The sequence below is a fragment of the Schistocerca cancellata genome, chromosome 5 (genome assembly GCF_023864275.1).
Source record: "Schistocerca cancellata isolate TAMUIC-IGC-003103 chromosome 5, iqSchCanc2.1, whole genome shotgun sequence".
Classification (NCBI taxonomy): Eukaryota; Metazoa; Arthropoda; class Insecta; order Orthoptera; family Acrididae; genus Schistocerca; species Schistocerca cancellata.
Genome location: NC_064630.1, coordinates 310,205,185 through 310,215,458, shown reverse-complemented (window position 1 = coordinate 310,215,458; position 10,274 = coordinate 310,205,185).

The following is a 10,274-nucleotide window of genomic DNA, read 5'->3' as shown; positions in this document are numbered from 1 at the left end:
CTTATGTCGATACGTATAAACCTTATCATCAATATCATTTACCTTACCTCTTGTCCACCAAAACTCCAATAATCATCAACTTCACATAATCTCAATACCTCAATAATACCTCTTACTTCGATACATATAAACCTTATCATCAATATCATCAATAATACCTCTTCAATACGTCGATACATATAAACCTTATCATCAATATCATTTATCTTACCTCTTGTCCACGAAAACTCCAATAATCATCAACTTCACATGATCTCAATACCTCAATAATACCTCTTCAATACGTCGATACATATAAACCTTATTACCAATATCATTTCACTTCCATAACAACTCTTTCCTCTAGTCAGTCTTCTCGAACAAGTACAGATAAAATACTAATGCAAACTTCAATTCATCATCCCATGCAATCCGAAGACACAATGTCCACACACAACCTCTGTGTAATCCATCTGACCCAAATCTTCTACTCATTATAACTTATAAGATACATTTTGGTTACCTTGTCCATCATTAAATAAAAGAAATGCATACATGACCTCTAACAGACTTTAGTTCGAAGAACTCTCTGTAATTAAGTACGATTACGGAGTGTGAATGATCATAATATTTCACGGTGTGTACACCACTTCAAGAATCATGACAGAAGCAAACGTGTGGAGTATTTTTTGTGTCAAGTGTCACTTGTTATTTCAATTGCTCACGAAGAATGTAGTGTAATAACTGTCAATGGTCTAAACCCAGTGTTGGTATGTCATGTCGTTAGCTTCCTTCCTATTAGCATAAATTTATACAGCTTCCATAAAACCTCCAGCTCATGTGACTTCAATGAAGTTTCTTGTACTAATGTCGTTCGTAGCATTATAGCAGTTCATTTTCTTATCTTAAAAATATAAGGCAATGAGCGTAAGCAAAACATGCAACAGCGAGTAAATATACCAGTAGAGAACAGAATGTCAACAAGTGGATGCAGCACAATTCCTACAACAAGGCTCTGCCAAGCGAACAATCTATAATTAATACCACAGTGTAACCTAAACTCCATGTACGTACACAGTATATCAGCATTTCTATATACCAAATTAAAGAGCAGTTATAACAAAACAAACAGAAATGTGTTAATATGCAATCCATACGAAAAGCAGCAAATGGGTATCTTACATAATAACAGGTCATTAGCATCATATCAGCATAAGAAAATAAATGTTCATATGTAATCTTATTAAGTAAACATGAAGGCGGAAGCAGATAAATCACAAAGTGTAACCTACATACATAACCACATCAGCACAATTAATCAAGTTACAATTATAATTTAAATAAATAAGCACAGCAGGCATATAATAGAAAAATATGACATCAGTGAAAAAGTAGTGCAGCCAAGCGATGCATAATATACACAAGTAACAACCCTGTTCATTAATCAATCATTGTCAAAATCAGTTAATGTACGCAAGCACGTTGCTTCACAAGTAAATTCATAGAACATGAAATTTAGTACAAACTATGAATCACGTACTCGCGAGCAGCAAATTACGTCTAAAGTACGTACCTAAGTGGAAATAGGTGACCTGAAAAATAAACTCAATTAATAGTTACCTTTTTGGTTTATTACTTTTTTTTCGAAATTACATTCTTCCTGAAATTTTCTCGATAGCAAGTCCTCTTAACGTCGGACACATACAGAATTTACCTGAAGGTCTTAAATATTTTATACAACCGTATCCTGAAAAATACTGAACGTTAGTAACATAATTTATCAAGTCACTATAGCTTTATACTGAATTTAATCGGAGAAATTAGACTGTGTATTGTTTACGGCTGTCAGTGCATTCGCACTGAGCACTCGATCAGCTGTAGGCGCGTGACGTAGGAAGTAATTGTTTGCGGTGAACGACTGCCTTGTGCGGCGCGCAGACTTGACTGTTGCTTTGAATATGTGCCGCCGCCAAAACACAGCGCGGTATCCTTGTATTCTCTGCATGTTTACGTATAACTGTTGGTTTCTCGAAAGTATGTCATTCCACAAAAATTTTAACGTTCGATATATGATGTATTCCCTTAGAGCGCCGAGATTTAAGAGTTTCTACTTCAACAGTGTTATCATGAATAATTTTGCGAATCCTATATGGACCGTTATAAAGCAGGAAAAATTTGCGACACAAGCTTTTTCCTTTGTGAGACAAACGATGAGACTTAATTAACACCTTTTGACCAACTGACAAGGTTTTTAAACGACCAGGACGCTTAGCTGATTTCTCTCTTCTAGCAGCCGCAGATGCAATATTTCATAGAGCCAGGTTGACAACTTCAGAATGCCGCAGTTTCCGTGTAGGCGGAAAAGGAACGATTTCAGAAATGTGATTTGTCGGTGCTTTGTTTTTTAATATCAGTATAGGCGGTAAAGAAGTTGAGTCATTAGGAAGTTCATTCAGAATGTTTTGAAAAATATGAAGTTACTGACCCCACGTTCTGTGATTCTGATGACAATAAAGACGACACAATTTATTGATTTCCTTCATCCATCTCTCTGAAGCGTTAGATTGAGGGTGAAAAAGTGAAACGAAAATTGGTTTAATCTTACGACGCCGTAGAATACGAAGCCAAATTTTAGAACAAAACTGTGATCCATTGGCTGATATAACCTTATCAACATGACCCACTTCTTTAAGAAAATGTATGATGAAAGCATTAGATCCTGAACGAGCTGATGCTTTGCGTAAAGGTGTAAAACACACATATTTTGATGTCAGTTCCACTGCTACGAAAATGTACGCAAAACCATTAGTAGAACGAACCACTGGACTGAACAAATCGACTGCAGCCATGTCCTTTAATTTCGCTGGAATGATAGGAAACAACGGTGCTCTGTGAGAAATAGTTGGCGGCTTAGCCTTTTGACATAATTTGCATTTGGCAAGAACAGATCGAAAACGTTTTTCCATATTACTGAAGTAGCAATTTTCTCGTAATTTATGAAAGCATTTTCTGGGACCAAAGTGTGCATAACTGAAATGTGTGTACCAAATCAATTTATTGACCCACTCATCAGGAATACAAACTAACCAAACAGAGTTGTCGACCGATTTTCGTTTAAAAACAATATAATTGCGAACTAAATAATGCTGTCTAATCGCTACGCTTTCCTTTCTCCTCCACTTCTCCTTAATGTCCTTCCAGATTGGATCCTTATTTTGCTCCTTAGCGATGTCCTGGAGCGAAGACGAAATAAAATTTTCGAACGCAACACCTTGAATATACATCAAACAATAATTGTTTTCTCGGCAGTCCTCTTTGGCACTTTGTTTGAAACCCATAGGTGCACGTGATAAAGCATCAGCAATAATATTTGAAGATCCCTGTATGTAAACAATACTAAAATCAAATTCCTGTAGGTACAGCGCCCATCGTGACAATCTTCCATGAGTTAATTTTGTTGACATAAGAAATTCCAGAGCTCGATGATCGGTGTAAACCTTAGTATGTCTGCCATACAAAAATATGCGAGATTTTGTGAAAGCCCATACAACAGCCAAAGCTTCAAGTTCCGTAATCGAATAATTCTTTTCTGATTTAGAGAGAACAAGACTTCCAAATGCAATAGTTTTCTGTACTACAACGCCGTCTTCTTCTGTCTCTTGAAATAAGTGTGCACCTAGGCCTTTGTATGATGAGTCCGTCGCCAGACAAAAATCTTTAGATAAATCCGGGTGTGAAAGAAGTGGAGCAGCAACTAAAGCATCACGAAGTTGTTCAAATTCTGATTGAGCTTCCTCATCCCAACACCAATTAGAATTCTTACCAGATAGTTCACATAAACGAGGTGTGGCCAAATTATCCAATCTAACAAAGCGTCTAAGAAAATTACAGACACCAAGGAAACTACGAACATCACGTTTTGTGGTAGGAACATCATAATTACTAATAGCGTCTAGTTTCTCTGGATCAGGAAGAATATCTTCTGTAGAAATAATGTGACCGAGAAATTTCACCTGAGAACGACCAAATTCAGATTTTTCCAAGTTCACTGTAATGCCAACTCTTGCAAAAATACGTAATAATGAATCCAAAATTTTGTTGTGCTCACTCCAAGAATGTTTAGCAATAAGAATGTCGTCAACATATGAAGTAATATTGTCACGAAGATAAACAGGTAAAATTTCGTTTAAGCTACGAATGAATGCTGCTGAAGATACAGTAAGTCCAAACGGTAATTTCCGAAACTGATAACAGCTACCAAAGGCTAAAAAGGCAGTGTATTTTCTACAATCACGGTGAAGTTCTATTTGCCAAAAACTTGAGCGCATATCAATCGTGGATAAAACTTTAATTCCATGAAAATGTTGAAGAAGTTCATCTAAATTTTGTGGGCGGTCAGTTTCAGGAATGATGATATTATTTATCTGTCTGGAATTCAGAACCAAACGAATTGACCCAAACCTTTTTAAGAACGACGTGTAATGGGCTGGTACAAGGACTGACTGCTGACTCAATAATGCCCTGATCTAACATGTATTGAAGTTCACTCTTAACCTTGTCTCTGTAAGCCAAAGGAATAGCGTACGTTTTCCCCCGAAATGGTGTGTGTTCTTTTACTTTAAATAAATATTGTAAGCATTGTATAGTTCCTGTGTGTTGACTAAATACTGTAGCATGTGAAGTCAAAATGTGGTGCAGCTCTTCTCTTGCAACGTCATCTGGCACGTCAGCTTTCTTAACCTTTTCATTAATTAATTCTTCGCTATTAATTATATCATCCATTGCGTCTCTGTATCTAATGTCATTGTCATGAATAAACACACTGTCGTCATAATGCTCAACGAAAACATCAGAAGTTAGAAACCTTAAACATTTTGTATCTGATTCAGATCTTGCTAAACACTCAAAAAATTTCAAACATTTCGGCACTCCGGCAACAGTCAAATTCACACTTCCTTCTTTAAAGTTCAAAATTGCTTTATGTGCGTTAAGAAATTCCATACCTAATATGATTTGTGTGTTGAGTAATGGAACAATAATAAAATTAGCAGAAAATTCGTATCCTTGACAAATGAAATTTAAGTTGGTCTGTTGTTTGACTTCCACACTTTTTCCAGAAATAGCGCCTCGAATTGTAGTTTTAGAAATAGGTAACACAGGACAAGCAATAGTTCTTACACATATACGAAAAACTGATTCACTAATGACATTCAATGGGCTCCCAGAATCTAAAACTGCAGTGAACTTATTCTTATCCACACATACTTCATTAACAGGATGTAAAAATACGTCTACATTATTTTCCTTTTCGTCTAGCAAAATGTCTCTCATGTCTTCCAGGCGTACGTAGTGTAAAGTAGTAGTGTCATTACTTTCTGAACCGTCTATATTGCTGCCAGAAGCAGAAGCTACAAGTCATTGTCGATTGTTTGCGTCACGTCTTTGTTTATTCCCGTCATTTCGCGGATCAATTTCTACGATTTGCACTTGTCTCTCTGAAGTTCTGTCATGTGGAGGATGCCAATTAGGTCCTTCCTGTCTGTTGGATGCAAATTCTTGGTTGTATCTGTTATTAAAATTTCTATTTTCCTGTCTGTCTGCATAACTACTTCTTGTGTAATTCCGACTGTCACTTCTGAAATTGCTGTTAGATCTACTACCCTGGTTATTTCTGTAGCAAGAATTTCTATTATTGTATGAATAATTTCTGTCTTGATGATACAGATTACTGTTTCCGTATGATTGATCATTCCGGTTGGAATTACCGTTATTATAATTGTCTGTGTAATTTCTGTTAGAACGTCTGTTATTGTCATACGGCTGATATCTATTATCCTGTCTGTTTCGTCTGTCATTCCCAAAATGACCCATATAACGTCCGTTCCGATCACTATCCCTTTTCTCTGAAATTCTATTGTGATTACTGTTACTGAAAAAATTACAAGAAGTCCCGTCGTCGTTGTCATACTCAAGTTCTTGTAGCAACGTCTTAAAAGTCTCAATATCGTCTTTACATCTTCCAGCCAAAGCGATTTGTCTTATGGATTGTGGCAACTTAGTTAAACAAATGCGAATTAATTCAGTTGGGCTATAAGGGTTGGACAGGAATTGATTCTTTTGAATCATGTCTTCAAAGTATTCTGCTGGCGTGCGGAACTCAGACTGTTTAAAATTACGCTGCATTAGCAGACTATGTTTGACTCTGTCTTGTGTGTTTTCGGACCAATATGCCGATAGAAATGCATGATAAAAATCATTCAGATTATTACAATCTCTAATGAGTGGGCGCATCCGCGTCGCCGGTTCGTTTTCTAAATATCCACACATAAATTCCAGTTTGTGACTTAGTGTCCAATTTGGTGGAAGTGCGTACATAAATTGATCTAACCATGCACATGGATGTATGTCATTCTTAGAATTGCGGAAGATCTTAAATTTCCGAACAGTCAAAAAATGTTTATAGTCAAAGTTTTCGCCTCGTGGCGACAAAGACCTACCGCGTCTGTCCCAGTCCCAATGTCGATTATTGTCAAGTTCGCGCGCCTGGCGCTCTCTTGTTGCTTCTCGTAAATGAAATAAATTACTTTCTTCAAACCCCTCTGCTATCTGTGATTCTAAGTTTCTTCTACTGTCTTTTCCTACAATTTCGCCTTCAATTTGTTTGACTTGCTTTTGTAATGCCTCTACTTCCCTTTTAACGCGTTCATTAAATTTTCCCTTATTTTCAACATGTTTATTTATGTTCTGGTACTCTTCGGTTTCTGCAAATGGTAATGGAGCTGTATCATCCGAATCTCTGTCCCCATGTAAACTAAGACTTGTCAATTTATCTGAAATCTCCTCAACTCTTTCCGATAAATCACCTATTTGTTCTTTCTGTTTATTTACGTCTTCCGTAAGTGTCGCGACTCGGGTTTCAGTATTGACACATTTAATAGTTAACTGTTCATATTGTTGTGTTAGATTATTTAATCTGTCATTTGGTACGGATTCCTCGATTCTCTCAAATATTTCTTCCTTATCGTGTGCACGTTGTAAATTTAATTCTGAATATTTTTGTACTATCGCGCGATCTCTTTCTTCCTGTTCTCTATCCTGTTCCTTTTGTCTAATCTCTACTGCAATTAATCTATTATTGTGAGCATTCAAAATCGGTTGTACTTCTCCTCTAATTTCTTTCTTTAATTCATCTTTCATATTTTTGAAACATGTCCCTATCCGTGAGTCTAACCGTGTTTCCATTGTTTCCATTTCTGTTTCTAGCTGTGTTGCCACTGTTTTCAATTCAGATCCTAACTGTGATCCCAATGAGTCTAACCGTGTTTTCATTGTTCCCCTATCTGTTTTTAATTCAGATCGTAACTGTGATCCCATTATTCCCATATCAGTTTTAATTGTTCCTATCTCAGTTTTAATTGTTCCTATATCTGTTTTTAATTCAGATCGAAAATTTAATATTGCACTCATCAACTGCTCCATATAAACTTGTTCGAAATTCTTTTCGCCCCTAACATTTCCCGTAAAACTAACTTCCTTCGTCATAACAGTAAAGCTATCTGAGTTCGATGCTATTCCAGAATCTTCAGTCGTTAATCTCGGATTCTGTGAATTTTCTGATTGAGAAAAATTTTGAAATGGTTCCGGACTATTTTCCCGACTTATTAAATTGTTTTCAACTTCATTATTCATCATACTGTTGTCCTGTGTTGGCGAGTTCGCCATGTCAACAATTTCGTCATTCTGACTATCCATCATTTTTGCCTTTTTCATCGATCGCGTAATCATTTACAAAATATTCAAAACTCGTCACTATATGATAATTACACACAATGACTCTTTATCTCCAACAATACCATTCACACGAAATGTTTCCCCCAAACATGATTAATCGAACAATTGAAATAATTGCACTAAATTGTCAAACCCATAGACAAGACAACAGAAATTAAATTTTGCAAAATACCATTAGAAGAATCCCAATTACCAAATCTACACATGCAATATAGACTACAATTACTAAACTACAAATTACTACAACAATACTACTGTCTACTATTTTTACAATCAGAAGAATTCCAAGGGACGATCCGAAGCAGCGGTCGCCACGTGCATGGGGGCTTAATTAAATTAATAAGAATGCAAATAATTTTTTACTGTCTGTCCGGTTACGCTGTCTCGTTACCGGTTGGCCCTGACTAGTTTTTTGTACGCAATCTGACTGCATAGAACAACAACAAAGAATGAAATGAAAATTTTCGTTAACACAATTAATTAATTAAGTCCCCAGCAACTATAAAACCTACGAAACCAAAACACAACTGTAACTGTTCTGTGTGTGGGAGTGTGATTCAACGTACACATCTGGCACGGTTCTTCTTCAACAAGACAAGAAATTTTAAATACCATTCATACTGAAGTAATTAAAAAAAAATAGAAATACTATAAGTACGCAAGAAAACCAGAATTACACTCTAATACAAGAACACGAGCCAGATGCTTTGTTGACTGAACCTGTAATGACGCATTATTCAAGACATTGAAATAATGAGAAAAAAAGCGAGTTTTGTTACCTTCATATATATTGATGAAAAGCACTCTAATCATTACAATATCTCCATTAGAACAACATCTGCTGTGTACCCCATCAAACAACTGCATAAAACATGGAACAAGCACTCATTACTACAACATCTCCACAAGCACTCCCTACTACGACCTCTCGACAAGAACTCTTCACTACGACATCTCAGCAAGCACTGCACACTGCTACTTCTCAATAATCACTGCCATTGGAGGCGGCAGAACAAAACTCTCTGGCGCGATCTCTGGCGCTGTGGCTCAGTGTAGCCACCTTTCAAGCTGTATTACAAGAATGATGACTGTGCACGCGTCGCTCTGCAGAACTTTCGGATACTGAAGGGTTTGAAGGAAGGTTTTGTTCCGATGACTGCCGCGTGTCTGGAGAAAATGATTCGGGAATTCGGATGGACGGGTTCTTCTGGTGTGCAACCTGGTAGAGGGAGGAAACGAATTGATTCGACGTCAGGGGAAGCTGTGGCCACAGCAGTGCAGGAGGAGACGAGTGGTGGTGTACAAACGTGTAGTGCGCGGAGAATTGACCGAACATTGGACATACCCGTGAGCACAGAGCGTGAAATCCTACGAAACATCCTTTGCTACCCATTCAAAACTACGCATGCGCACTACTAGATTCCTGTTGACCTGACAGCAAGAGAGGCGTTTGCTTCAGAGTTTCTTGCTAGCATGCAAGTGGACAATGATTGGCCGTGGAAGATTTTGTGGCCAGACGAAACTCACTTCCATCTGACAGGATGTGTCAATACACAGAATTGTCGAATATGGGCAACGGGAAATCCACACGCAAATCAAACAGTACCATTGCATCCTGAAAAGATCACTGTATTGTGCGGATTTACGGCATCATTTATCATAGGGCCATATTTTTTTCGAAGAGACAAGTGCTTCCGGTCCTGTTACCTGTACCGTGACAGGTAAGCGCTATGAGTGTCTTTTGCGCAACCACGTCATTCCAGCTCTCCGACAGCATGGATGTGTGTATGGGATCATTTTTATGCAAGATGGCGCAACCTCCGCACATTGAATATCCAGTTAAGCAGCTGCTGAAGCGCCAATTCGGAAGTGCTATAATTATCAACCGCCATTTCCCTACACCCAGGCCGCCCCGATCAGCTGATCTTAATCCGTGTGACTTCTGGCTGTGGGGCTTTCTGAAAGATGTTGTGTTCAGTGTTCCGATTGCAATCTTAGCTGCTTCGAAGGCACGCATTGCGCAACACATACTGAACGTAACTCCGGAAACAGTTCCATCAGCTGTGGAACATACTGTTTCTCGATTTCAACTTGTTTCGGAAAACGGTGGACTACATATTGAACATTTTTTGCCCCAGTCACACGGAAATTAATAATCCGATTTGATTTTTATTGAAGCTTTTTATGCAGTTTTTGATCTCATTACAATTAAAAATCGATTTTTCCCATCCGATGCGATATGACCTTGCCGTAGTGGATGCGCTTACATAACTAACAGTATCATACCTGTATACCGATGCACACTGAGTAGTATCGTTTAACGTCGAACGTACACCTTAGGCATAGTTGTATTAATCATTTGTTATTTGTAGCCGACTACTATTAAATTATGGTGCTTACATCGACATTTATTCATACATTTTGTAACTATTTATTTTTCTTCTGCCACTTGTTATCCCCCTTCTCCGATAATATTCCGTTGCAATTTGACGTCATTCTGACCA